The sequence below is a fragment of the Balaenoptera musculus genome, chromosome 3 (assembly GCF_009873245.2).
Source record: "Balaenoptera musculus isolate JJ_BM4_2016_0621 chromosome 3, mBalMus1.pri.v3, whole genome shotgun sequence".
NCBI classification, from domain to species: Eukaryota; Metazoa; Chordata; class Mammalia; order Artiodactyla; family Balaenopteridae; genus Balaenoptera; species Balaenoptera musculus.
Window position 1 is genome coordinate 168,617,420 of NC_045787.1, and position 24,952 is coordinate 168,642,371.

A 24,952-nucleotide genomic window follows, 5' to 3' on the forward strand; every position below is an offset into this window, starting at 1 on the left:
TTGCCCCCAATGCGCATGCGTGCAGTTATTTTTAGTCCCTTAGAGTTTTCTTTGCATCTGTTGCTGGAGGAGATGGTTGTCCAGGTGCAAGCACTGCAGCAAAGGGTCCCAGGTCCCAGCCTGTCTCAATACCTGTCTTCTGAAAGGAATAAGCAGGATCCAGTTATTAAAACCATAAAAGTGCCCTAGAATTTCCCTCCTTTACGTTATCCGTGAACACAGGTGGAAGCGGGGATCCTGCAGGCTCCCATTCACACTCTGGGGGGAGGGTCTTTGTCTCCTGTAAATGACCCACGGAGCTTGAAGCAGGGGCATCACCTGGGGTGGGGGACAAGCTGAGCGCAAAGCTGAGCCTTCGAGGGAGGTGAAGGGAGGTGCCCTGGGGTCTTGCTGCCCCCTCAGCCCATGCAGGTGGCCTCCAGACCATGAACTACCACAGGAGGAGCTGTGGATGCCACGATCACGAGGGGAGGGGATCCGCTTCCAGTAGGGCTGGGGGTAGTGTGTCCTCTCTGAGGTGTCCTGTGCTTGCCCTGGGGCTGTTCTTAAATCGCGTGACTTTTGCATTAAGTTAATGATGCCAAAATAATCTTGGCTCTCTGTGCACCAATGCGGAACAGAAACATGGAGACAGAGATTTGAGGAAAAGAAAGAATAGATTGATTCTTTGCCAGGCAAAGGGGAGAACACAGTAGGCTAGCGCCTCAAGAACTGTGCCCCCTTCGAGAGGGTAGAGAGTTTTTTATACTCAGGACTCTGGGTCTGGGGTAGGTGATAAGGATCAAAGCTGTGAAGGTCTTGCATTTTTTTCTTGCATTATTTCAAAATGGTCACAGCTGGCGTTAGGCAGCCTGGCAACCGGGTCTGGTATCCCTGAAGTTATAGGCCTGTGACCTTCTTTCTGAAATAAAGAGCGCTACAAGGGAGTGTAGGGGGAGAAGAGTGCCAGGTGCAGAGTGTAATTCACGTGGATTCCTAGAGTAATCAGCTTTGTGAGGGACAAGTCTAGCTACAAGTGTTTGTTAGTAGTAACAGCTGAAGAATAACCAAGGTTGCTTATCTCTTTCATGCCCGTTTGGCTGGTCTGTACCTAAGCCCGTTTGCTTGTTTCTGTTTTGCTGCAAAATTAATAATAACAATATAAACACCTGTGGACTCACCCCCCAGGTGTACAGGTAGGCCTTGGTACCTGTTGGCATCTCCGCATCCTGTGCTTCTCCCACATCTCTCCCTCCTGTTGCCAAGGTGACCTCTGTCGTGATTCTTTGTTATTATTCATACCTTTACCATCTCTTATCACTAAGCAGTGTGTCGTCTGATTTTGCCCCTTCAGTTTCCAATGAGTGAACGTTAGTTCGTAAATCACCAGTAATGTCACACAGAAGTTTCTCTGGGGTTTCTCAGCCCTAGTCTGTTTCACACGTGCTGGTGTCTGAGGCTCAGCTCTCCCCATTGACTCATGTGTTCCAGTGCCTTTGCTGCCTGGGTTCTTCCAAGTGTTTTGGGTTTTATTTTGGCTGCACCATGGCTTGTGGGATCTTAGTTCCCGGGCCCCTGCAGTAGAAGTGCATAGTCCTAACCTCTGGATTGCCAGGGAATTCCCCAAGTGCATTTTTTGATTAGTTAGCAATGCTGCGACATTCATTCTTGTTTTTATCTCCAAGTGCGAGATGTGACTTGAGTTTCTGCACTTCAGAGAAAAAAGCGTGGCTTCGTAGCTTATGGATAAGTTTAAATTTACTCAGAAAATGCTGGTCGTGTCCAGAGTGTATTCTTGCCCGCCTGTTTATTTCTTCCTTGTGGTCCCCATCGCTGAGTGATCTCGATAAATGTTTGTCCACCTCCAGTGGGAGCCAGGGTCTCTTCGTGGTTACGTAGGGTTCTTACCGGACGAGGGTGTGGTGGTTCATCTTCTGTGTGATGTGTGTATTTGTATGTTTCTTGATTTCTTCAGTTTTCTTTAGATGCTCTGGGCATGAATCCTTTTTCGTTTGCAGGCACTGCCAATATTGTCTCCCCGTGTGTGGTTTATCTTTTCATCTCCTTTATTCTGTGCTGGTGAATGGACTCAAGGTTAACAGAAATGAATTGGTCAATCTCCTCCTTTGTAGCTTCCTTCTTATTTTCCTTATATAAGAAAAATCTGTATACAGAAGTCGTGGGACACTTGCCTTTAACTTCTTCTGAAAGTACTTCCCTGGCGGTCCAGTGGTTAAGACTCCGTGCTTCAACTGCAGGGGGTGTGGGTTCGATCCCTCGTCAGGAAACTAGGATCCCTCATGCCTCAGGGCTCGGCCAAAAAAAAACCCCAAAATCTGCATTAAATGGATTATTATACATGACATTGACAGTGTTACCCACCCCCCTACCCCACCCGCCCGTAGACAGCCGTTTGTCATCGCCCTGTGGGCCAGTGCCCGCCCTGGAGGAGATTCCTGCCCCATGTCCATTCTTTCCCCAGGTCTGTGAGTCCCTCCTCCTGCTAATGCTGTGTGGCCCCAACTACTGTCCGGACTTAAATGCTTTGATGTGTTTTAGGGAAAGTTCTTCCACCTTGTTCTGTAGGAAACTTGGCTATTCTTAGACATTTGGCTCTCATTTCAGTTTTTAGAAGTAGTTTTTCATAAACAAACCAAAAAACCCGACCTGGTTTTGGATGTAATGGAATTTTGTGAACACTCTGCATCTGTTTGGGAGAGTTGCTATCATGATGGCATTGCGTCTCTTTTCCGAGAACACACGCTCTCTCTTTCTTTCTACTTTGATGTCGTTCGGTAACACTTTATAATTTTCCTATTAAGATCGTTTCAGGGACTTCACTGGCGGTCCAGCGGTTAAGACTCCGAGCTTCCACTGCAGGGGGCCAGGGTTTGATCTCTGGTCGGGGAACTAAGATCCCACAAGCCAAGTGGTGCGGCCGAAAAGAAAAAAAGATCATTTTATGTCCTTCATTAGAGATTGCCTTGGAACAAACTACAGCTCTCCGCACTGTGTCTGTCTGTTTTACTTTCACACAGAACATTTCACTTCTGCTACTTCTGGTCACCAGAGCTATAGGGGTTTCCCAGACCCAGCAGTTCTGTGACACCAACCAGGTGTCCTACAACCCAACTCAGTTCTGACACCGTCCACCTGGAGACAGTGTCAGACCCCACAGCTTAAGGGCTCAGTCCCTAAGGACCGCCCCCCCCCCCACTTTAGATGCTAATCGAAAGTAGTTGGTCCCTAGGTTGCCCACAACTTCTGTCTGACTTGGCTACAGATCAGAGTTTCCCATAACCCCCTTCTCAGGTTCAGTTAATTTGCCAGAGTGGCTCTCAGAACTCAGGGAAACATTTGCTTAAGTTTACCAGTTTAGTGAAGGATATGATAAAAGATACACACTAACGTCCAGATGAAGAGATACACAGGACGAGGTCTGGGAGGGTCCCGAGTGCAGGAGCTTCTGTGCCCGCGGACTTGGCGCGTGTCGCCCTCCTGGTGTGGATGTGTTCACCTTGAAGCTCTCAGAACCCCCTGCTTCTGGGATGTTATGGAGGATTCTTCACACAGGCGTGATCACTTATTCACTCCGTTCCAGCCCCTCGCCCCTCTCTGGAGGTTGGGGGGTGGAGCTGAAAAGCCCAAGCTTCCAGTCATGGCGCGGTCCTTCTGGTGACCAGTCCCATCCAGGAGCCCACCCAGTTGCCTCCACAGAACAAAAGACGCTCCTGGTGCTCTTATCGCTTAGGAATTTACAAGGGTTTTAAGAGCTCTGTGCCAGGAACCAGGGGTAGAGATCAATATATAAATTTTGTATTTCGCAGACATACTTTAGGACTTAGTGTGTCTAACAAATTGAAAAGGTGCCATTAAAGTTAGTTTTAATCGTCTAGGTTATCTTCTAAAAATGTCTTTTAGCTGCTGTTACTAGTGATTCACAATGCACCAAGATCTGTTTTTGTATTGCATTTCTGGAAACTTACCAAAAACCCTATACTCTGATTATAAGCTTATTCTCTGATTCAACTTCCTTGTGGATCTTCCGTATGTAATACTTAGAGTTATTTCATGTTGGACTGTATTTGATTTACAAAGTGATAGTTTCAGATGTACAGCAAAGTGATTCAGTTATACATATATCTATTCTTTTTCAGTTTCTTTTCCCATTTAGGTTATTATGGATTACATATTTTTTAATTTTATTTATTTATTTTTGGCTGCGTTGGGTCTTCGTCGCTCCGCGGCATGTGGGATCTTCCCGGAGCAGCGCTCGAACCCATGTCCTCTGCATTGGCAAGCAGATTCTTAACCACTGCACCACCAGGGAAGCCCTATTATGGAATATTGAGTAGAGTTCCCTGTGGTCTTGTTGGTTCTTGTTGGTTATCTATTTTATACATAGTAGTGTATTTTTTTAAATTAATTAATTTTTATTGGAGTATACTTGCTTTACATTGTTGTGTTAGAGTACTGTGTGTATGTCAATCCCAAGCTCCTAATTTATCCCACACGCCAGGTTTACCCTTTGGTAACCTTAAGTTTGTTTTCGAAATCTGTGAGTCTGTTTCTGTTTTGTAAATAAGTTCACGTGTATCATTTTTTCAAATAAGAACCAACATATGAGTGTTATCATATATTTGTCTTTCTCTGTCTGACTTACTTCATTTAGTATGATAATCTCTAGGTCCATCCATGTTGCTGCAAATGGCATTATTTCATTCTTTTTAATGGCTGAAAAATTCCATTGTATATAGGTACCATATCTTTATCCATTCATCTGTTGACGGACATTTAGGTTGCTTGCATGTCCTGGCTATTGTAAACAGCACTGCAGTGAACACTGGGGTGATGTATTCTTTCAAAGCATGGTTTTCTCCAGATATATGCCCAAGAGTAGGATTGCTGGATCATATGGTAGCTCTATTTTAAGTTTTTTAAGGAACCTCCATACTGTTCTCCATAGTGGCTGTACAAATTTACATTAATACCAACAGGGTAGGAGGGTTCCCTTTTTTCCACACCCTCTCCAGCATTTATTATTTGTAGACTTTTTGATGATGGCTATTCTGACTGGTGTGAGGTGGTATCTCATAGTTTTGATTTGCATTTCTCTAATAATTAGCAATGTTGAGCATCTTTTCATGTGCCTCTTGGCCGTCTGTATGTCTTCTTTGGAGAAATGTCTATTTAGGTCTTCTGCCTTTTTTTTTTTTTTAAGATTTTTTTTTTTTGATGTGAACCATTTTTAGTCTTTATTGAATTTGTTACAATATTGCTTCTGTCTTGTGCCTTGGTTTTTTTGGCCACAAGGCATGTGGGATCTTAGCTCCCCGACCAGGGATCGAACCCACCCCCCTGCATTGGAACGCGAGGTCTTAACCACTGGACTGCCAGGGAAGTCCCTTTCTGCCTATTTTTTGATTGGGTGTTTGTTTTTTTGATATTGAGCTGCATGAGCTGTCTGTAAATATTGGAGATTAATCCCTTGTTGGCTGCATCGTTTCTAAATATTTTCTCCCATTCTGTGAGTTGTCTTTTTGTTTTGTTTATGGTTTCCTTTGCTGTGCAAAACCTTTTGAGTTTAATGAGGTCCCATTTGTTTATTTTTGTCTTTATTTTCATTACTGTAGGAGATGGATCAAAAAAGATATTGCTGCGATTTATGTCAAAGAGTGTTCTGCCTATGTTTTCCTCTAAGAATTTTATAGTGTCCAGTCTTACATTTAGGTCTTTAATCCATTTTGAGTTTATTTTTGTGTATGTTGTTAGAGAATGTTCTAATTTCATTCTTTTACATGCAGCTGTCCAGTTTTCCCAGCACCACTTACTGAAGAGACTGTTTTCTCCATTGTATATTCTTGCCTCCTTTGTTGTACATTAATTGACCATAGGTGCGTGGGTTTATCTCTGGGTTTTCTACCCCGTTCCATTGATCTATATTTCTGTTTTTGCATCAGTACCACACTGACTTGATCACAGTAGCTCCGTAGTATAGTCTGAAGTTAGGGAGCCTGATTCCTCCAGCTCTGTTTTTTGTTGACCCAAAGATTGCTTTGGCTATTTGGGGTCTTTTGTGTTTCCATACAAATTAAAAAATTTTTTGTTCTAGTTCTGTGAAAAATGCCATTGGTAATTAGTTCTGTGAAAAATGCCATTGGTAATTTGATAGGGATTGCATTGAATCTGTAGATTGCCTTGGGTAGTATAGTCGTTTTGACAATATTGATTCTGTCAATCCAAGAAAATGGTATATCTTTCCATCTGTTTGTGTCATGTTCAGTTTCTTTCATCAGCATCTTATAGTTTTCAGAATACAGGTCTTTGCCTCCTTAGGTAGGTTTATTCCTAGGTATTTTATTCTTTTTGATGCGATGGTAAATGAAGTTGTTTCCTTAATTTCTCTTTCTGATCTTTTGTTGTTAGTGTATAGAAATGCAACAGGTTTCTGTGTATTAATTTTGTATCCTGCAACTTTACTGAATTCCTTGATGAGCTCTAGTAGTTTTCTGTAGCATCGTTATGGTTTTCTATGTATAGTATCATGTCATCTGCAAAGAGTGACAGTTTTACTTCTTCTTTTCCTTTTATTTCTTTTTCTTCTCTGATTGCCATGGCCAGAACTTTCAAAACTATGCTGAATAAAAGTGGCGAGAGTGGACATCCTTGTCTTGTTCCTGATCTTAGAGGAAATGCTTTCAGCTTTTCACCATTGAGTGTGATGTTAGTTGTGGATTTGTCATATATGAACTTCATTATGTTGAGGTATGTTCCCTCTATGCCCACTCTCTGGAGAGTTTTTATCATAAATCGGTTTTGAATTTTGTCAAAAACCTTTTCTGTATCTATTGAGATGATCAGATGCTTAAAGTGGTGTATCACAGTGATCGACCTGCAGATATTGAAGAATCCTTATATCCCCGGAGTAAATCCCACTTGATCATGGTGTATGATCCTTTTAATGTATTGTTGGATTTGGTTTGCTAGTATTTTTTTTTTTTTTTTGGCCATGCTGCATGGCTTATGGGGTTTTAGTTCCCTGACCAGAGATCGAACCCAGACCCTCAGCAGTGAGAGCATGGAGTCCTAACCCCTGGACTGCCAGGGAATTCCCATGGTTTGCTAGTATTTTGTTGAGGATGTTTGCGTGTGTGTTCACCAGTGATATTGGCCTGCAATTTTCTTTTTGTTGTGGTATCTTTGTCTGGTTTTGGTATCAGAGTGGTGGTGGTCTCATAAAATGAATTTGGGAGTGTTCCTTCCTTTGCAGTGTTTTGGAATAGTTTCAGAAGCATAGGCATTAACTCTTCTCTAAATGTTTGATAGAACTCACCTGTGAAACAGTCTTGTCCTGGACTTTTGTTTGTTGGGAGTTTTTTTGTTTTTTGGTTTTTTTTAAAATTTTTTTAATTAATTAATTTTATTTTTGTCTGTGTTGGGTCTTCGTTTCTGTGCGAGGGCTTTCTCTAGTTGCGGCAAGTGGGGGCCACTCTTCATCGCGGTGTGTGGGCCTCTCACTGTCGCGGCCTCTCTTGTTGTGGAGCACAGGCTCCAGACGCACAGGCTCAGCAGTTGTGGCTCACGGGGCTAGTTGCTCCGCGGCATATGGGGTCTTCTCAGACCAGGGCTCGAACCCATGTCCCCTGCATTGGCAGGCCTACTCTCAACCACTGCGCCACCAGGGAGGCCCTTGTTGGGAGTTTTTAAATCACAGTTTCAATTTCAGTACTTGGGATTTTTCTGTTCATATTTTCTATTTCTTCCTAGTTCAGTCTTGAGAGATTGTACTTTTCTAAGAATTTGTCCATTTCTTCTAGGTTGTCCATTTTATTGGCATATAGTTGCTTGTAGTAGTCTCTTATGATCCTTTGTATTTCTGTGGTGTCTGTTGTAACTTCTCCATTTTCTTTTTTTTTTTATTTATTTATTTATTTATGGCTGTATTGGGTCTTCGTTTCTGTGCGAGGGCTTTCTCTAGCTGCGGCAAGCGGGGGCCACTCTTCATCGCCGTGCGCGGGCCTCTCACTATTGCGGCCTCTCTTGTTGCGGAGCACAGGCTCCAGACGCGCAGGCTCAGTAATTGTGGCTCACGGGCCCAGTTGCTCCGCGGCATGTGGGATCTTCCCAGACCAGGGCTCGAACCCCTGTCCCCTGCATTGGCAGGCAGACTCTCAACCACTGCGCCACCAGGGAGGCCCTTGTTGGGAGTTTTTAAATCACAGTTTCAATTTCAGTACTTGGGATTTTTCTGTTCATATTTTCTATTTCTTCCTAGTTCAGTCTTGAGAGATTGTACTTTTCTAAGAATTTGTCCATTTCTTCTAGGTTGTCCATTTTATTGGCATATAGTTGCTTGTAGTAGTCTCTTATGATCCTTTGTATTTCTGTGGTGTCTGTTGTAACTTCTCCATTTTCATTTCTAATTTTTTTGATTTGAGCCCTCTCCATTTTTTTCTGGATGAGTCTGGCTAAAGGTTTATCAGTTTTGTTGTTTATCTTTTGAAAGAACCAGCTTTTAGTTTCACTGATCTTTTCTATTACTTTGTCTCTAATTTCATTCATTTCTGCTCTGATCTTGATGATTTCTTTCCTTCTACTAACTTTGGGTTTTGTTTGTTCTTCTTTCTCTAGTTGCTTTAGGTGTAAGGTTAGGTTGTTTATTTGATATTTTTCTTGTTTCCTGAGGTACAGCTGTATTGCTGTAAACTTCCTTCTTAGAACTGTTTTTGCTGCGTCCTGTAGGTTTTGAATCGTGTTTTCGTTTTCATTTGTCTCTAGGTATTTTTGATTTTTGCTTTGATTTCTTCAGTGATCCATTGGTTGTTTAGTAGCATATTGTTTAGCCTGTATGTGTTTGTGTATTTTACAGTTTTTTCTTGTTGAATTATAATCTCATAGCATTGTGATCGGAAAAGATGCTTGATATGATTTCAGTTTCATAAATTTACCGAGGCTTGCTTTGTGGCTCAGCATGTGTTCTATTTTGGAGAATGTTCCATGTGCACTTGAGAAGAATGTGTATTCTGCTGCTTCTGGTTGGAATGCCCTATAAATATCAATTAAGTTCATCTGATCTAGGGACTTCCATGGTGGCGCACTGGTTAAAAATCCGCCTGCCAATGCAGGGGACACAGGTTTGAGCCCTGGTCTGGGAAGATCCCACATGCTGTGGAGCAACTAAGCCCATGCACCACAACTACTGAGCCTGTGCTCTAGAGGCTGTGAGCCACAACTACTGAGCCCGCGTGCCACAACTACTGAAGCCCCCACGCCTAGAGCCCATGCTCCACAACAAGAGAAGCCACTGCAGTGAGAAGCCTGTGCACCACAATCAAGAGTAACCCCCGGGGCTTCCCTGGTGGTGCAGTGGTTGAGAATCTGCCTGCCGATGCAGGGGACACGGGTTCGAGCCCTGGTCTGGGAAGATCCCACATGCCGCGGAGCAACTAGGCCCGTGAGCCACAACTACTCAGCCTGCACGTCTGGAGCCTGTGCTCCGCAACAAGAGAGGCCGCGACAGTGAGTGGCCTGTGCACTGCGATGAAGAGTGGCCCCTGCTCACTGCAACTAGAGAAAGCCCTCGCACAGAAACGAAGACCCAACACAGCCAAAAATAAATAAATAAATTAAAAAAAAAAAAAGAGTAACCCCCCGCTCGCCGCAACTAAAGAAAGCCCACGCACAGCAGTGAAGACCCATTGCAGCCAAAAATAAATAAATAAATAAGCATTAAAAAGACTCAATGTATAAATAAATAAATAAATAAATAACTCCATCTGGGCTAATATGGCACTTAAGGCCTATGTTTCCTTATTGGTTTTCTGTCTGGATGATCTGTCCATTGATGAAAGTGGGGTGTTAAAGTTCCCCACTATTATTGAGTTACTGTTAATTTCTCCTTTGATGGCTGTTAGCATTTGCCTTATATATTGAGGTGCTCCTATGTTGTATGCATATATATTTACAATTGTTGTAACTTCTTAGATTGATCCCTTGATCATTATGTAGTGTCCTTTTTTGCCTCTTGTAACCGGCTTTATTTTAATGTCTGTTCTGTCCGATACGAGTATTGCTACTCCAGCTTTTATTTGATTTCTATTTGTGTGGAATACCTTTTTCCATCCCTTCACTTTCAGTCTGTATGTGTCCCTAGATATGAAGTGGGTCTTTTGTAGACAGCATATGTACGGGTCTTGTTTTTGTATCCATTCAGCCAGTCTATGTCTTTCAGTTAGAGTATTTAATCCATTTACGTTTAAGGTAATTATCAATTTGTATGTTCTTATTGCCATTTTGTTAATTGTTTTGGATTTGGTTTTGTAGGATTTTTTTGTTCTCTTGTGGTTTGATGACTAACTTTAGTGTTGTGTTTGGATTCCTTATTCTTTTGTGTGTGTGTGTGTATCTATTGTAGATTTTCGGTTTGAGGTTACCATGGAGTTTTGATATAGCAGTCTATATAGATACAAGATTGTTTTCAGTTGCTGGTCTTTTAATTTCAAATGCATTTCCAGTATTCTGTATTTGTACTTTCCTCTTCTCATGATTGCTGGTTTTGATATCATATTTGTGTGTGGATGATTTCCTACCTCTGCTGTATGTTTGCCTTTAGTGGTGAGCTTTCCCATTTGTAATTTTCTTGTTTGTAGTTTTGGCCTTTTCTTTTCCACCTAGAGAAGTTCCTTTAGCATTTGTTGTAAAGCTGGTTTGGTGGTGCTGAATTCTCTTAGCTTTTGCTTGTTTGCAAAGCTTTTGATTTCTCCGTTGAATCTGAATGAGAGCCTTGATGAGTAGAGTATTCTTGGTTGTAGGTTTTTCCCTTTCATAACTTTAAATATATTTTGCCACTTTCTTTGGGCCTGTAGTGTTTCTGCTGGAAAATCACCCTATCGCCTTATGGGGATTCCCTTGTATGTTATTTGTTGCTTTTCCCTTGTTGCTTTTAGTATTTTCTTTTTGTCTTTAATTTTTGTAAGTTAAAAAAATCTTTATTTATTTATTTATTTGGCTGTGCTGGGTCTTATTTGAGGCACGCAGGAGCTTTGATCTTCGTTGCGGCATGTGGAATCTTGAGTTGCAGCATGCAGGATCTTTAGTTGCGGCATATGAACTCTTAGTTGTGGCGTGCAAACCCTTAGTGCGGCATGTGAACTCTGAGTTGTGGCATGTGGGATCTAGTTCCCCGACGAGGGATCCAACCTGGGCCCCCTGCATTGGGAGCGTGGAGTCTTAGTCCTTGGACCACCAGGGAAGTACCACTTTGTAAATTTGATTAATATGTGCCTTGGCCTCTTCCTCCTTGGGTTTATCCTGCCTGGGACTCTGCTTCCTTTCCTGTGATAAGGAACTTTTCAGCGATTATTTCTTCAAATATTTCCTCAGGTCCTTTCTCTCTTATCCTTCTGGGACCCCAATAATGCGAATGAATTTTGGTGTGTTTAGTGTTGTTCTAGAGGGTCTCTTAGACTGTCATTATTTCTTTTCATTCTTTTCTCTTTATTCCGTTCCAGGGTAGTGATTTCCATTATTCTGCCTTCCAGCTCACTTATCTGTTTTTCTGCCTCATTTATTCTGCTATTGTTTCCTTCTAGTGTATTTTTCATTTCAGTTATTGTATTGCTCATCTCTGTTTGTTTGTTCTTTAGATCTTCTAGGTCTTTGTTAAACATTTCTTGTATTTTCTTGGTCTGTGCCTGCATTCTTTTTCCGAGATCTTGGATCATCTTTACTGTCATTACTCTGAATTCTTTTTTGGGTAAATTGCTTATCTCCACTTCACTTAGTTCTTCTGGGCTTTTATCTTGTTCCTTCGTCTGGGACCTATTCCTCTGCTGTCTCATTTTGTCTAACGTTCTGTGATTGTGGTTTCCGTTCCACAGGCCGCAGGATTGTAGTTCTTTTTTAAAATTAATTAATTAATTTTATTTTTGGCTGCGTTGAGTCTTTGTTGCTGCGTGTGGGTTTTCTCTAGTTGTGGCGAGCGGGGGGCTACTCTTCGTTGTGTTGCACGGGCTTCTCATAGCGGTGGCTCCTCTTGTTGTGGAGCATGGGCTCTAGGTGCATGAGCTTCAGTAGTTGTGGCACTCGGGCTCAGTAGGCTCGCAGGCTCTAGAGCGCAGGCTCAGTAGTTGTGGCGCACGGGCTTAGTTGCTCCGCGGCATGTGGGATCTTCCTGGACCAGGGCTCCAACCTGTGTCCCCTGCATTGGCAGGCAGATTCTTAACCACTGCGCCGCCAGGGAAGCCCGGGATTGTAGTTCTTGATTCAGGTTTCTGCCCCCTGGTGGGTGAGGCTGGCGAAAGGCTTGTGCTGGCTTCCTGGTAGGAGGGACTGGTTCCTGCCCACTGGTGGGTATAGCTGGGTCTTGTCCCTCTGGTGGGCAGGGACGTGTCAAGGGGTGTGTTTAGTGGGAAGCTGTAGGCTCAGGAAGACGTTAGGCAGCTTGTCTTCCAATGGGCAGGGCTGTGTTCCCGCCCTGTTGGTTTTTTGGCCTGAGGCATCCCAGCACTGGAGTCTACAGGCTGTTGGGTGGGGCTGCGTCTTGGGGAGAAAATCTCGGTCTCCAGGCGGGCTCGCGCCAATGAGCACTCCCCAGAACTTACACTGCCAGCGTCTCTGTCCCCACAGTGAGCCACAGCCACCCCCCTCCTCCACGCGAGATCCTCCAACATCAGCAGGTAGGTCTCGCCCAGGCCCTTAGGAGGTCACTGCTTTTCCCTCCGGGTCCTGGTGTGCTCGAGACCTTGCGTGCATCCTCCAAGAGTAGAGCTTCTGTTTCCCCCAGTCGTGTGGAATTTCGGTGATCAAACCCCAGTGGCCTTCAAGTCCAGCTGGTTTGGGCACTCACCCTCCCAATGCCAGACTCCGAGGCTGGGGAGACGGATGTGGGGCTCAGAACTTTCACTCCTGTGTGCGAACCTTTCCAGTCTAAATATTTTCTAGTTTGTGGGTCACCCAGCCGGTGGGTGTGGAATTTGATTTTATCGTGATTGTGCCCCTCCTACTGTCTCTTTGTGGCATCTTCTTTGTCTTTAGATGTAGGGTAACTTTTTTGGTAGGTTCCGGCGGTTTTTGGTCAATGGTTGTTCAGCAGTTAGTTGTGATTTTGGTATTTTCATGAGGGGGGTGAGCTCAAGTCCTTCTACTCTGCCATCTTGTCTTCAAGCCCCGACTTCATAGGATTTAATTGTAAAATATAGTGTCTGTAGAAAATGCATAAGCCATTGCAGGACCCACCTAAACCTACTAAAGTGGACATGCACGGAAGGACGGCCAGGCCAAGACCTGGATGAATCCCTCACACCAGCCCCCGCTCCACATGACTCCCAGACAGGCCTCCCCTGTCGGGTGAGTGACAAGTGTGTGCCTCCCTGGGTCCCTGTGTTTTAATTCTGTGTGCTTTGGAGTGCAAACGGCATTCTGTCAGTTTTCTGTTACTCAGTGCTGTTAGCTGCCCATGGGATGGCAGTCTGGTCACTTTTGCTAGTCTGTAGGGCCCTGTGATGGGGCTGCACCCTGTTCATTTCTTGATTCTACTGCTAGTAGCCACTTGGGTGGCCTCGAGGGTTTTCTGTTATGACATGTGCTTCTGAAAACTTTGGAAATCTTACACACTTGGATGTCTCGGCCTCATCTTCTCCAAATCGCCCATACTAGACCCCTGTTTCTCAGCCCCCAAACATTTCCTCTTCTGTTTTATGGTTGCCCTTTAGGAGGGGGATCAACCCTGCCCCCCACCCAAGATGGGCTTGGTTGTCAAGATGATGCCACTTGCACCAAGAGGATCAGAAGATAGTTGGTAATCTGGGGAGATGGACGTAGGTGTACGCTCTTGCAGGTGGCCAGAGGAAGAGCTGGTGGGGCCTCCGTCGTGGCTGGGCGTTTGTGAGGTTTGATCTTCCCACCCACAGGACGCATGGCACTTGTGGGCCTCCTTATCCATTCGCATAGACTGGGCCAGGCAGGGAAGAGGGTGGGGCTCTGAAAGCTCTTCCTAGTCAGACCACAGGTCAAGTCACGAATGGATCCAGCCTCTTTATTGTTATTCAGCTCCGATGTTTGGTTCATGACTGACACACCTCATCTCATCTAATCGAATATGAACTTGTCTGAGTGTGAAGTTTAGAAGCCTAGTGCCCAAGCAGTGTATTTTAGTTAAGACAAGCAGACGTCGGAAGAGCGTTGGAATCCGCTTAATCCCAGGGCATTGGAGAGGGGCGGGAGACACACTGGGGGATTCCGGGCTCTGTTCAACTATTTCTGCCATGTTTTTGTGCAGCCTTGCCAGGGCTGTCTACCCACATGCAGTGAAAGGCCCCTTCAGGGAAACTGCCCCTTCCCTGGCTGGCCAACGAATAGTCCTCAGCCAAGTGGTCAGCAGCTCCATGGAAAGCATCTACATACAAGCCATCTGCTGCATGTGGCTAGAGTATTTTGGGTATTTCCTGAGTGCCATGTGTGTTGTGGGTCCACAAGGCCATCGTCACGTGGGAGGTGCCAGGGGCAGTGGTTCACCTCTGTCCTGCCAGCACCAGTTCATTTCAGGAAGGAGGCCTCTGGAGGGGTGACCCTGTGTGGTGCTGCAGGCACAACCCAAGGCATCAGGGCAGCTGGGTGCCCGCAGCCCGGGCTCAGGGCCTGGGAGGGCCTCGGCTCCAGCAGGGCCCAGGGAGTGGCCGTCGTGGTGCGCTACTGCTCTGGAGCGCTAGGAGGGCTACCAGATGCCCGTGGGCAGTTAACGGCGCATGGTAAATTGGGCCTGCCGGCCTACAGACCCCTGGACGTATGAGATGGTGGTGTGTTTGTTCCAGTGGATGAACCTACACTGACATGTCGTAATCACGCACAGTCCGCAGTTGACTTTGCATGTATGTTCTGTGGGTTTAGACAAAGATGCATCCACCTTTATAGTATCCTACGAAACATGTTCACTGCCCTAAAATATCCCCTGGGCTCCTCCTACTCACCCCTCCCCCAGCCCCAATCCCCGGCAACCACTGGTCCTTTTACTACCATCTCCATAGTTTTGCCTTTTCAAATAGATTTAGAAAAATCTTTTGATATGCTGTGATTTTTCTTCTTTAGACAGCTGAAGTGATTTTTAAAAATTATTTATTATTATTTTTGGCTGTGTTGGGTATTAGTTGCTGCACGTGGGATCTTTGTTGTGACATGTGGGATCTTTCGTTGCAGAACATGGGCTTCTCTCTAGTGGCCCACGGGCTCTCTAGTTGTGCTGCACGGGCTCTCTAGTTGCGGTGCACGGGCTCCAGAGCACATGGGCTCTGTTGTTTGCAGCATGCTGGCTCTCTAGTTGAGGCACGTGGGCTCAGTAGTTGTGGCGCGTGCACTCTGTTGCCCTGTGGCATGTGGGATCTTAGTTCCCTGACCAGGGATCAAACCCACGTCCCCTGCATTGGAAGGTGGATTCTTAACCACTGGACCACCAGGGAAGTCCTCTGAAGTGATTTTTGAATATTGAGCCAGCCTTGCATACCTGGGATAAATACCACTTGGTTATGGTGTATAATTCTTCTATATTATTGGATTCCGTTTGTTAATATTTTATTTATTTATTTTGACTGCACTGGGTCTTAGTTGTGGCTTGCAGGATCTTCCTTGAGGCATGCAGGCTTCTTAGTTGCGGCATGCAAACTCTTAGTTGCGGCATGTGGGATCTAGTTCCCTGACCAGGGATCAAACCTGGGCCCCCTACATTGGGAGCATGGAGTCTTAACCTCTGGACTCCAGGGAAGTCCCCAGTTTGGTAATATTTTGTTTGGGATTTTTACATCACTGTTCATGAGAGAGATTGACCTATAGTTTCCTTGTAATGTCTGTGTCTGGTTTTGTTATTAGGGAAATGCTTACCTCAAAGAATGAGTTAGTGCACATTCCCTCTGCCTCTGTCCTCTGAAACTAATTGTAGAGAATTAATTTCTTCTTTAAATGTTTGGTAGAATTCACCAGTGAACCCATCTGGATCTGGTGCTTTCTGTTTTGGAAGGTTAGTAATTATTTTATTTTTTACTTTACTTTTTTATTGAAGTATAGTTGATTTACACTAGTGTGTTAGTTTCAGGCGTACAGCACAGCGATTCAGTTTTATACACACCCACGCACACATATATCTTTTTCGGATTCTTTACTCTTATAGGTTATTACAAAATATTGAGTATAGTTCCCTGTGCAATACAGTAGGTCCTTGTTGGTTATCTATTTTATATATAGTAGCATGTATATGTTAATCCCAACTTCCTAATATATCCCTCTGTCCACGCCCCTTTCCCCTTTGGTAACCATAAGTTTGTTTCCTATGTCTGTTAGTCTCTTTTTATTTTGGAAATAAGTTCATTTGTATATTTTATTTTCTTTTACTTATTTATTGCTTTAGATTCTACATATAAGCGATATATGTTTGTCTTTCTCTGTCTGGTTTACTTCACTTAGTATGACTATCTCTAGGTCCATCCATGTTGCTGCAAATGGCATTATTTCATTCTTTTTTATGGCTAAGTAATATTCCATTGTATATGTACCACATCTTTTTTATCCACTCATCTGTCAATGGAAATTTAGGTTGCTTCCATGTCTTGGCTATTGTAAATAGTGCTGCTGTGAACATTGGGATGTATGTATCTTTTTGAATTACAGTTTTGTCCAGATATATGCCCAGTAGTGGGATTGCTGGATCATATGGTAATTCTGTTTTTAGTGTTTTAAGGACCCTCCATACTGTTTTCCATAGTGGCTGCACCAATTTACATTCCCACCAACAGTGTAGCAAGGTTCCTGAAAGGTTACTACTGATTGTTCATTCAGTTTCTTTCATAGACACAGGACTATTCAGATTATCTATTTCTTCTTGTGTGAGTTCTTGCAGGCTGTGTCTTTCAAGGAATAGGGCCATTCCATCAAGGTTATTAAATTTGTGGGTATAGTTATTCATAGTATTCCATTATTACCCTTTCAACATCCATAAGACGTGTAATGATATCCCCTAGTTCTTTGCTGATAGTAATAATTTCTGTCTTCTCTATTTTTTTCCTAGTTAGCGTATGATTTTATTGATCTTTTCAGAGAGCCAGCTTTTGGTTTAGTTGATGTTCTCTACCAATTTCCTGTTTTAAATTTTATTGATTTCTGCTCCAAATTTTAGTATTTTTTTCTTCTGATTACTTTAGATTTAATTTGCCCTTTTTCTAGTTTCTTAAGGTAGAGGTTTAGGTTATTGATTTTTGATCTTGCTTCTTCTTTAATATATCCTTTCAGCGCTTTCTCCCTCTAAGCATTGCTTTCACTGCATCCCTCGCATTTTTTAAAAAATTTATTTATTTTATTTTTGGCTGCATTGGGTCTTCGTTGCTTCGTGCAGGCTTTTCTCTAGTTGTGGCGAGCAGGGGCTACTCTTTGTTGCGGTGCACAGGCTTCTCATTGTGGTGGCTTCTCTTGTTGCAGAGCACGGGCTCTAGGCACGTGGGCTTCAGTAGTTGTGGCTCGCAGGCTCATTAGTTGTGGCGCATGGGCTTAGTTGCTCCATGGCTCGTGGGATCTTCTTGTACCAGGGCTTGAACCCGTGTCCCCTGCATTGCCAGGCAGATTCTTAACCACTGGGCAGGGGGTTCTTAACCAATGTGCCACCAGTCAAGCCCTGCATCCCTCACATTTTGATAAGTGTTATTTTTGTTTTCATTAAGTTCAAAATATTTTTTATTTCTCTGGAGATTTCTTCTTTGATCCATTTGTTATTTGGAAGTTTGTTGTTTACAAGTACTTGGGGGACTTTCCAGCTACCTTTATGTTATTTCCAATTTAATTCCACTGTGGCCTAAGAGCATCCATTGTGATTTCTATTCTTTTAAATTCATTAAGGTTTGTTTTATGGCCCAAGATACGGTCTTTGTTGGTGACGGTCCCATGTGCACTTGAGAGGAATCTGTGTGCTGCTGTCTTTGGATGGTGTTGTCCATAGTTGTGAATTATATCCAGTTATGGATGGTGCTGTTGAGTTCATTTATGTTCTTACGCCTCTAGGATCTGTCATTTCTGATAGAGATATATTGAAGTCTCTAACTTTAATAGTGGATTCATCCATGTTTCCTTGCAGTCATATCAGTTTTTGTCTCTAGCATGTGGACTCTGTTGTTAGGCGCACACGCACTAAGGTTGTTATGTCTTCTTGGGGAATCGATGCCTTTATCATCATGTCATGCCTCTCTTTATCTCTGAGAATTTTCCTTCCTCTGAAATGTGCTCTGTGTGAAATACAGCTACTCAAATTTTGTGTTTTTTTGGTTTTCGTTTTTTTTTTTTTTTTTCTTTTTTGGCTGCGTTGGGTCTTCATTGCTGCACGCAGGCTTTCTCTAGTTGCGGCGAGCGGGGGCTGCTCTTTGTTGTGGTGCGCGGGCTTCTCATTGCGGTGGCTTCTCTTGTAGTGGAGCACGGGCTCTAGGCCCGCGGGCTTCAGGAGTTGTGGCACGCGGGCTCAGTACTTGTGGCTCACAGGCTCTAGAGCGCAGGCTCAGAGTTGTGGCGCACAGGCTTAGCTGCTCCGCAGCACGTGGGATCTTCCCGGTCCAGGGCGTGAACCCGTGCCCCCTGCACTGGCAGGAGGACTCCCAGCCCCTGCCCACCAGGGACGCCCTCCAGTTTTCTTTGATTGGTGTTAGCATGGTATGTCTTTCTCCATCCATTTTCTGTTATTTGCGTCTTTATATTTAAAGTGAGTTTCTTGTAGACACCCTATGGTTGGGTCTTGTTTCCTTGATCCACTCTGAGAATCTCTGTGGTAAGCTCCACAGGGGTCTTATGTAAGGGGTGCACAAGGGGAAGCAGGGGACACTGTTGATCACAAGGGCTGCTGGTGAAGTCATATGAGGAACTTATGTTTGTTCATGACTCTGGGGGCTGCCGTCTAGGGCACACACTCACGCAAGGGGCGAGTGTCAATTCAAGGACCCTGAAGGCTGCTTGGCCCAACAGAACGGATGCCAAAGCAGCGGTACCACGGAGCAGCTTAGCTAAACCCTCGACGATCCGTTCTGTGATGCCTCGGCATCAGGAATAGCAATCCTCTGAGTAGCAGATATGTCCAAGGACATAGATACTGAGGCCACTGTGGCACACATTTAACCAGGGCAACAGTGATGAAGCCCGTGATGAAGACTCCATAGAGTTTGAAACCCTTTTCTCAGCCACTGCCTTGAGTTGTTAGGGTTCCTACAGCAAGAGGTGCCCTGCAAGGAACAGACTCACTTGGTTAATCATCACTGTTTGTGCTAGTGAGTCATGCTCTTGCTGCATCAGACTCTGAGCACGGTGGAGCGTCTGCATGTGGTTGTTTAGGGTGGTTGGTCATTGCTGGGTGGCTTTTTTTTCTTTTAATTAATTTATTTTTGGCTGCGTTGGGTCTTCGTTGCTGCACGCGGGCTCTTTCTAGTTGCAGCGAGCGGGGGCTACTCTTTGTTGCGGTGCACGGGCTTCTCACTGCGGTGGCTTCTCTTGTTGAGGAGCACGGTCTCTAGGCACACGGGCTTCAGTAGTTGTGGCACGGAGGCTCAATAGTTGTGGCTGACGGGCTCTAGAACGCAGGCTCGGTAGTTGTGGTGCACAGGCTTAGTTGCTCCACAGCATGTGGGATCTTCTGGGACCAGGGCTTGAACCCATGTCCCCTGCATTGGCAGGTGGATTCCCAACCACTGTGCCACCAGGGAATTCCCTGCTGGGTGGCTTTTAACATTTGATGTTGTTCCTACGCCCCCGAGTCCCCTGGTGATGGCCAGTCCCAGCAGGACAGGGACAGGAATGGCCCTCTCTGTATGTGAGCAGGACAGCTCTAGTGGAAAAGTGTCAGAAGAGTGAAGGGTGCCGGGATCTTAAAAGTAACACTGTTGTAACCATAGGGGTTATCTCTGTGGATATGCTGCAGACTGGGCAGGGTCCAGCGGGCTTGCTCCTGACTGCTCGAGTCAGGTCCAAAGTAGAATCTGAATGAGGTGTCAGTTATCATTTGGGGGCAGTGAGTGTACAGGGTGAGGGGCAGTGTCTGTGCTTGCATGTAGTTAGTAGCCTTTAGAAAGTACCACCACGAGCGGGGGTGGTTAGTTATGCTGGTTATCCTGATGCTTACCCTCAGGTTGCCCCGTATGGGGTCCTGATTAGGGGTTTTGTTTAGCCCAAGTGAGGCTCAAGGTATTTTGGAGGGAATCAGCACATAGCTGATCACTGCAGGTGATGACTGCAGGTTAGTGACCTGGGGATGTAGGTCTGGCCCCGCGTAGAGACAGAGACAGCGTTGTTTTTGCTTGTAAGGCCGAGGCTGCTGTCAGAGGTTTGCACAAATACATTTGTCCTGGCAGGTGTGGCCTACTTGGTCGTGGTGTTGGAGGGGATTCTGGCGTATAGCGGGGAGCGGCTTGTGCCTACCATGTGGTTACAAAGGAGGGCAGCAGCTTTGAGTACGGAAGGTGGTGGTGGGAATAACGAGGGAGTCGGATCTGTTGTGGGTACATCGGGTGGGGAGCAAACGCTGTCATCAGCGCATCAGCCGGCACACACGGCAGCAAGAGGTCCCTGATCATAGGCTCTAGGTAGGTCAAGGTAGGAGCGTTGTGAGGAGGTGCCCCCCGTGGCTGATGGGGGTTAGAATACACGGCTTGACTTGTCATGAAGGCAAAATGATGTTACTGGTGCCATGCAGTTGGCAGGGGACCTACTGTTTTTTGGGGGGTTTTTTTGCTTTTTTTTCTTATTGGGGTAGAGTTTTTTACAGTGTTGTGTTAGTTTCTACTGTACAGCAAAGTGGAGTTCCCTGTGCTGTACAGCAGGTTCTTATCAGTTACCTATTTTATATATAGTAGTGCCTAGTTAAGTATTGTGATAGCGGCAAGGAATTAGCGATTTCACAAAAACAGTCTTCTAGAGGGCCCTCAGCGTCCATCACCTGGAGGCACTGGTGCAGCTCGACCTTGAGGTTGACCATCACCAGTCTCTTCCCTGCTGATGTGAAGGCAGTCTGGGAGGGGAAGGTCCCACTGTTCCACGAGCTTGGGGAGCATGATTTCCCTCGTAATTCTCTTGGGTTGAGACGTCACCCACTGAGACACTGGTGTGCTTGGGGTGGCCTTCCCAGGGGGAGACCCGTGAAGGGCAGAGTGGCTAAGAGGTGTTAAGTTCTGAGCAGATCTGCTGGCGGCCTGTGCAGGGCACAACTACAAGCACAGGCTCTGCTGGTGGTTGAGCGGATCGGTAAGCTCCATCAGAGCAGTAGGGGTGCATCTTGGGAAGGGCATGCCGTGTCCAAGACCGAGCCTTGTGGGGACCCCATCCATGACGCACACAGATTCCGGGCACACTGATGGGCTAATTGTAGGCACACCTTGTGGCCTACAGCTTCAGAATCCAGAGTTCACCCTGTTAAACCGTGGTAGGATCACGACAGCCCAAAACTGCCAGCCATCTGGGTCTGATTCGGTTAACACTGGGAAGGCCGTTTTGCCTGGGATATAACTTGAGGTTTTGTAAGAGGAGGGAGCAGCTTGTTTCAGCATCGTTTCTACTGGCACCACTTAACGTGGAGAGAGGTGAGCTCTGGTTAGAATCTACACCGTCGTGTGCCAGCCGAAGCTCTTCTCACAGGGCCTGCTGCCCCGGCACTCAGCCACCCCGTGGTGCAGTCATGCACGTGGCTCGTGTGTTCCCGCACAGCTCCTGGGGCAGCACCAGGCTCCAGGGGTCCACTAGCAGCCCTGCCATCCAGGCTGTACACATTAAGGGCCACAACCAAGGAGAGTCAGATGTGCACTTGGCTTGCTGGGGCCTCCTTTGAGTTGAGAAGTGTGGATACTGTGTGTAGCTGCTTTGGGGCAAGAGGCCGCTTGTCTTCTTTGTCTAAAGTCGGGTAGGGACCTGGCCCATGTCTGCTGATAGTGACGCTGGATTCCAGGCTTCCCTTGTGGATTTCATTTCCTAACGACACGGGCATCCACTAGGTGGGGAGCCTCTTGTCTTTTCTCTGAGATCCACGCAAGTTGCACTAGTGGGTCCTGGAGCTATAACTTCAATCTCCTGCAAAACTTTTGATGAATATGGTTTAATAAACCAGCTGTTCAGAAGTGAGGCGAAGCCAGTGGCCTTAAGATTTGCGGCTAGTCCTGGGCCATCATGTGGGCCAGTAAAATCTGTATAATCATGATCTCTAAGCAGTTGGGTAGGGGCTTGTCCCCTTGGGGGCTCTCTCTCTATATCACGTTGCACAACCAGCCCTTGATCGACCTGATCAGGTGCGTGGTAGACAGTGAGATGATGGGCAAGGGGAGCGTTCGTCTGCTGAGCAGATGTGAACGATGCCTGATGTCAGAGGGCTGAAGGTTCCCTTTACGTGCTCACGGAGGAGTCCGTGGAGAAGACTGCCAGCTGGTGCGTGTATGGCGGGGTGTGGAGATCTGAGGGCCGGGGGTTAGGCAGTGTTAGAGCTTGTGGTAATGTCTTTTTGTCCATTTTGGGGACCACCTTTGTTTAAAAGCTTGGGGGGGGCCTGCCTTTGAGTAGACAGTGGTATCTCTCTTTAAGTTTAGCCACTTGGGGCTGCTAAGTTAGTTGGAAATTTTACAAGAGTCCATGTGCCAGAGCCCATGACCGAACAGACTGGGAGGTGAAATGGGTACCTTGATCTGAATCCATGATGCCTGGTTGGCCGAAAGGGACGGGCACATACCTGGTCAAGAAGGAGATCACAGCATTTCTGGAGGGAGTGGCCAGCAGAAGTCCAGGGGAGGAATCAATGAGGTTGAATACCCACTACCTCCAGCAGAGGGCAGTAGTGGCCTGATAAAGTCAATTTCTCACCGGAAGTAGGGTCTGTCAGCCCGGGGTGTATGCATGTGCCTACCTGGGAGGCTTCCAGAGCTTTGTTTGAGAGCAGAGGGGGCAACTATCTACCACCACTTAGGCTGGAGCCAAGGCAAGGGGCCTGTATACCCCACCAGTGAGCACTGTCACTTCCCCGTGGACCCACTGTGTTAGCAGGTGTGCATCTCTGGAGGAACAGCTGTGTCTGGACCTGTGTCGTACTGTGAGAGGTGGCTTACGTCGGGCTCTGGAACAGCTGAGTATCTCCTTCTGGTGTTGGCACGTGTAGGCAGAGCCATGAGTATCCATATCGGTGTGTGTGTTGCCATCTCTTTCCAAGTGGAGGTGCCCCAAGGAGGCCACTGTCCAGACCAGACTGTGAGCCCACTGGCTACTGCTCGGGAGTCAGAGAAAATCTGTGTCCTTGGGAGTCTCATTTTGGTGGCCAGTGGTAGAGCCAGGCCCACCACCATCAACTCTGCCAGTTGGGCTGAGCTAGGCAAGCCCTCCTAGACGGGGGACATGCCACTGGCAGGAAAGCACGGCTGTCCAGCGGGCGGCCCTGTGTACAGTGGTGGTGGTCCTGTCAGTGAAGAACACCAGCTCCCTTTCCACGTCAGACAGTTGGTCCCAAGGGGCTTCGCAACTGTTAGGCCGACACTAACTGTATCTTCATGTCAGAGGGCAAGGGGCTGAGCATGGGGGAAGCCACATCCTCCTGTATTCTGGAAAGGCCCCTGACATCAGGTATAGCCCTTTCCTGAAGGTGTAATTTCCATTTCAACAGTGAGGCCTGCTGACGAAAAATCAAATAACAATCAAGCTAAGAAAAAAGAAAAGAGAATTTTATTCGAGTCAAACTGAGGATTATAACCCAGGAAACATCCTCAGAAAGTCTGAAAACTGCTCCATTGATCAGGAGTCAGAGATGCAGTTTTATACATTTTTGAGACAAATTATGTCTCATATTGACAGATTAGCACTGTGTACACAGTTCAATCAACAAGTTGTGGGGTTTTTTCCCCTTAATATTGCATGTACAGACAAGCCTTTGGTCAGTGCGACCCCCTGTACCCTTGTATAAGATGAAAAAGAAATATATTAGTCATAGAATTACAATATTGAAATGCTGGCGTCTAAAGAAAGGGTCATCTTTTTCTCAAAGGTTGATTTCATCCTGCTGCTTTGAGGAGGTCTGGTTAATGTGTCATATAGATATGCACATGGAACACTGGGTAAAGCTTGCCACAAAGGGAGCATGTCATTTGTTTTTTTGTTTTCTTTCTTAGTTTGATTGTCCTGCCATAGAATATTTATGATTTCCCTCATCATCTTCCCCCTTTTGATCATAAATCTTTTGATAGAAAGCATTAGATGATCAACTATTTGGTCCCTTGGTGCCGAGGTGGTTGCTTACCTGCCTCCGATTCATCATGTCCCTCCATGCTGGGTCTTGACAGCCCGGTCCTTTTTTTTTCTTTTGTGGCGGGGGATGCACTAGTAGGGTGCTTGGCAAGGACTGGTAGCCAATTCTAAGGTGTCCAATAGGACTTATGCCAGTTGTACTTTATGTGCATTGCATATGTCCATTACCTTATACAGAATTATAGAAATGACCAGCAGTTTCAATTTGTTTAAGCATCATTATATATTTTATCATAGTAATTTAATGCAGTAATCATAGAAATATATTGATGAAGGCAAGTTTTATAGATTATACATTTGATCAGTCATCTCAGTTTGTTGTACGATCACTGTACGTGTGCTTTTGGCCGTAGACTTAGAACAAGCAGTGATACATGTCATGAGTAATTTGATAGCCAGGAAAAGAATGGTAGTGCATATAATGAAAATAACAACTGTAAAGCAAAGCGGAAAATGTTGCCTAGTTCTGAGGGTAGCCGACTAAAAAGGTCACAAAGCAGGGGTGCAGGGGTCCCCAACCCTTGGGACGTGGACCACTACCAGTCCTCGGCGTGTTAGGAACCAGGCCGCACAGCAGGAGGTGAGCGGCGGGCAGGCGAGCGAAGCTTCATCTGCGGCTCCACATCGCTCACATCACCGCCTGAACCATACCTCCCTGCCCCCGCCCCGGTCCATGGAAAAACTGTCTTCCATGAAACCG

General features: G+C 45.7%; 1 long non-coding RNA gene across 1 annotated transcript in view; it reads left to right on the forward strand.

The window, feature by feature from the left end:
- The window catches only part of LOC118891902, a 43,120-nt gene that overhangs the window by 13,595 nt on the left and 4,573 nt on the right, over positions 1–24,952 (forward strand). The window lies entirely within an intron of this gene.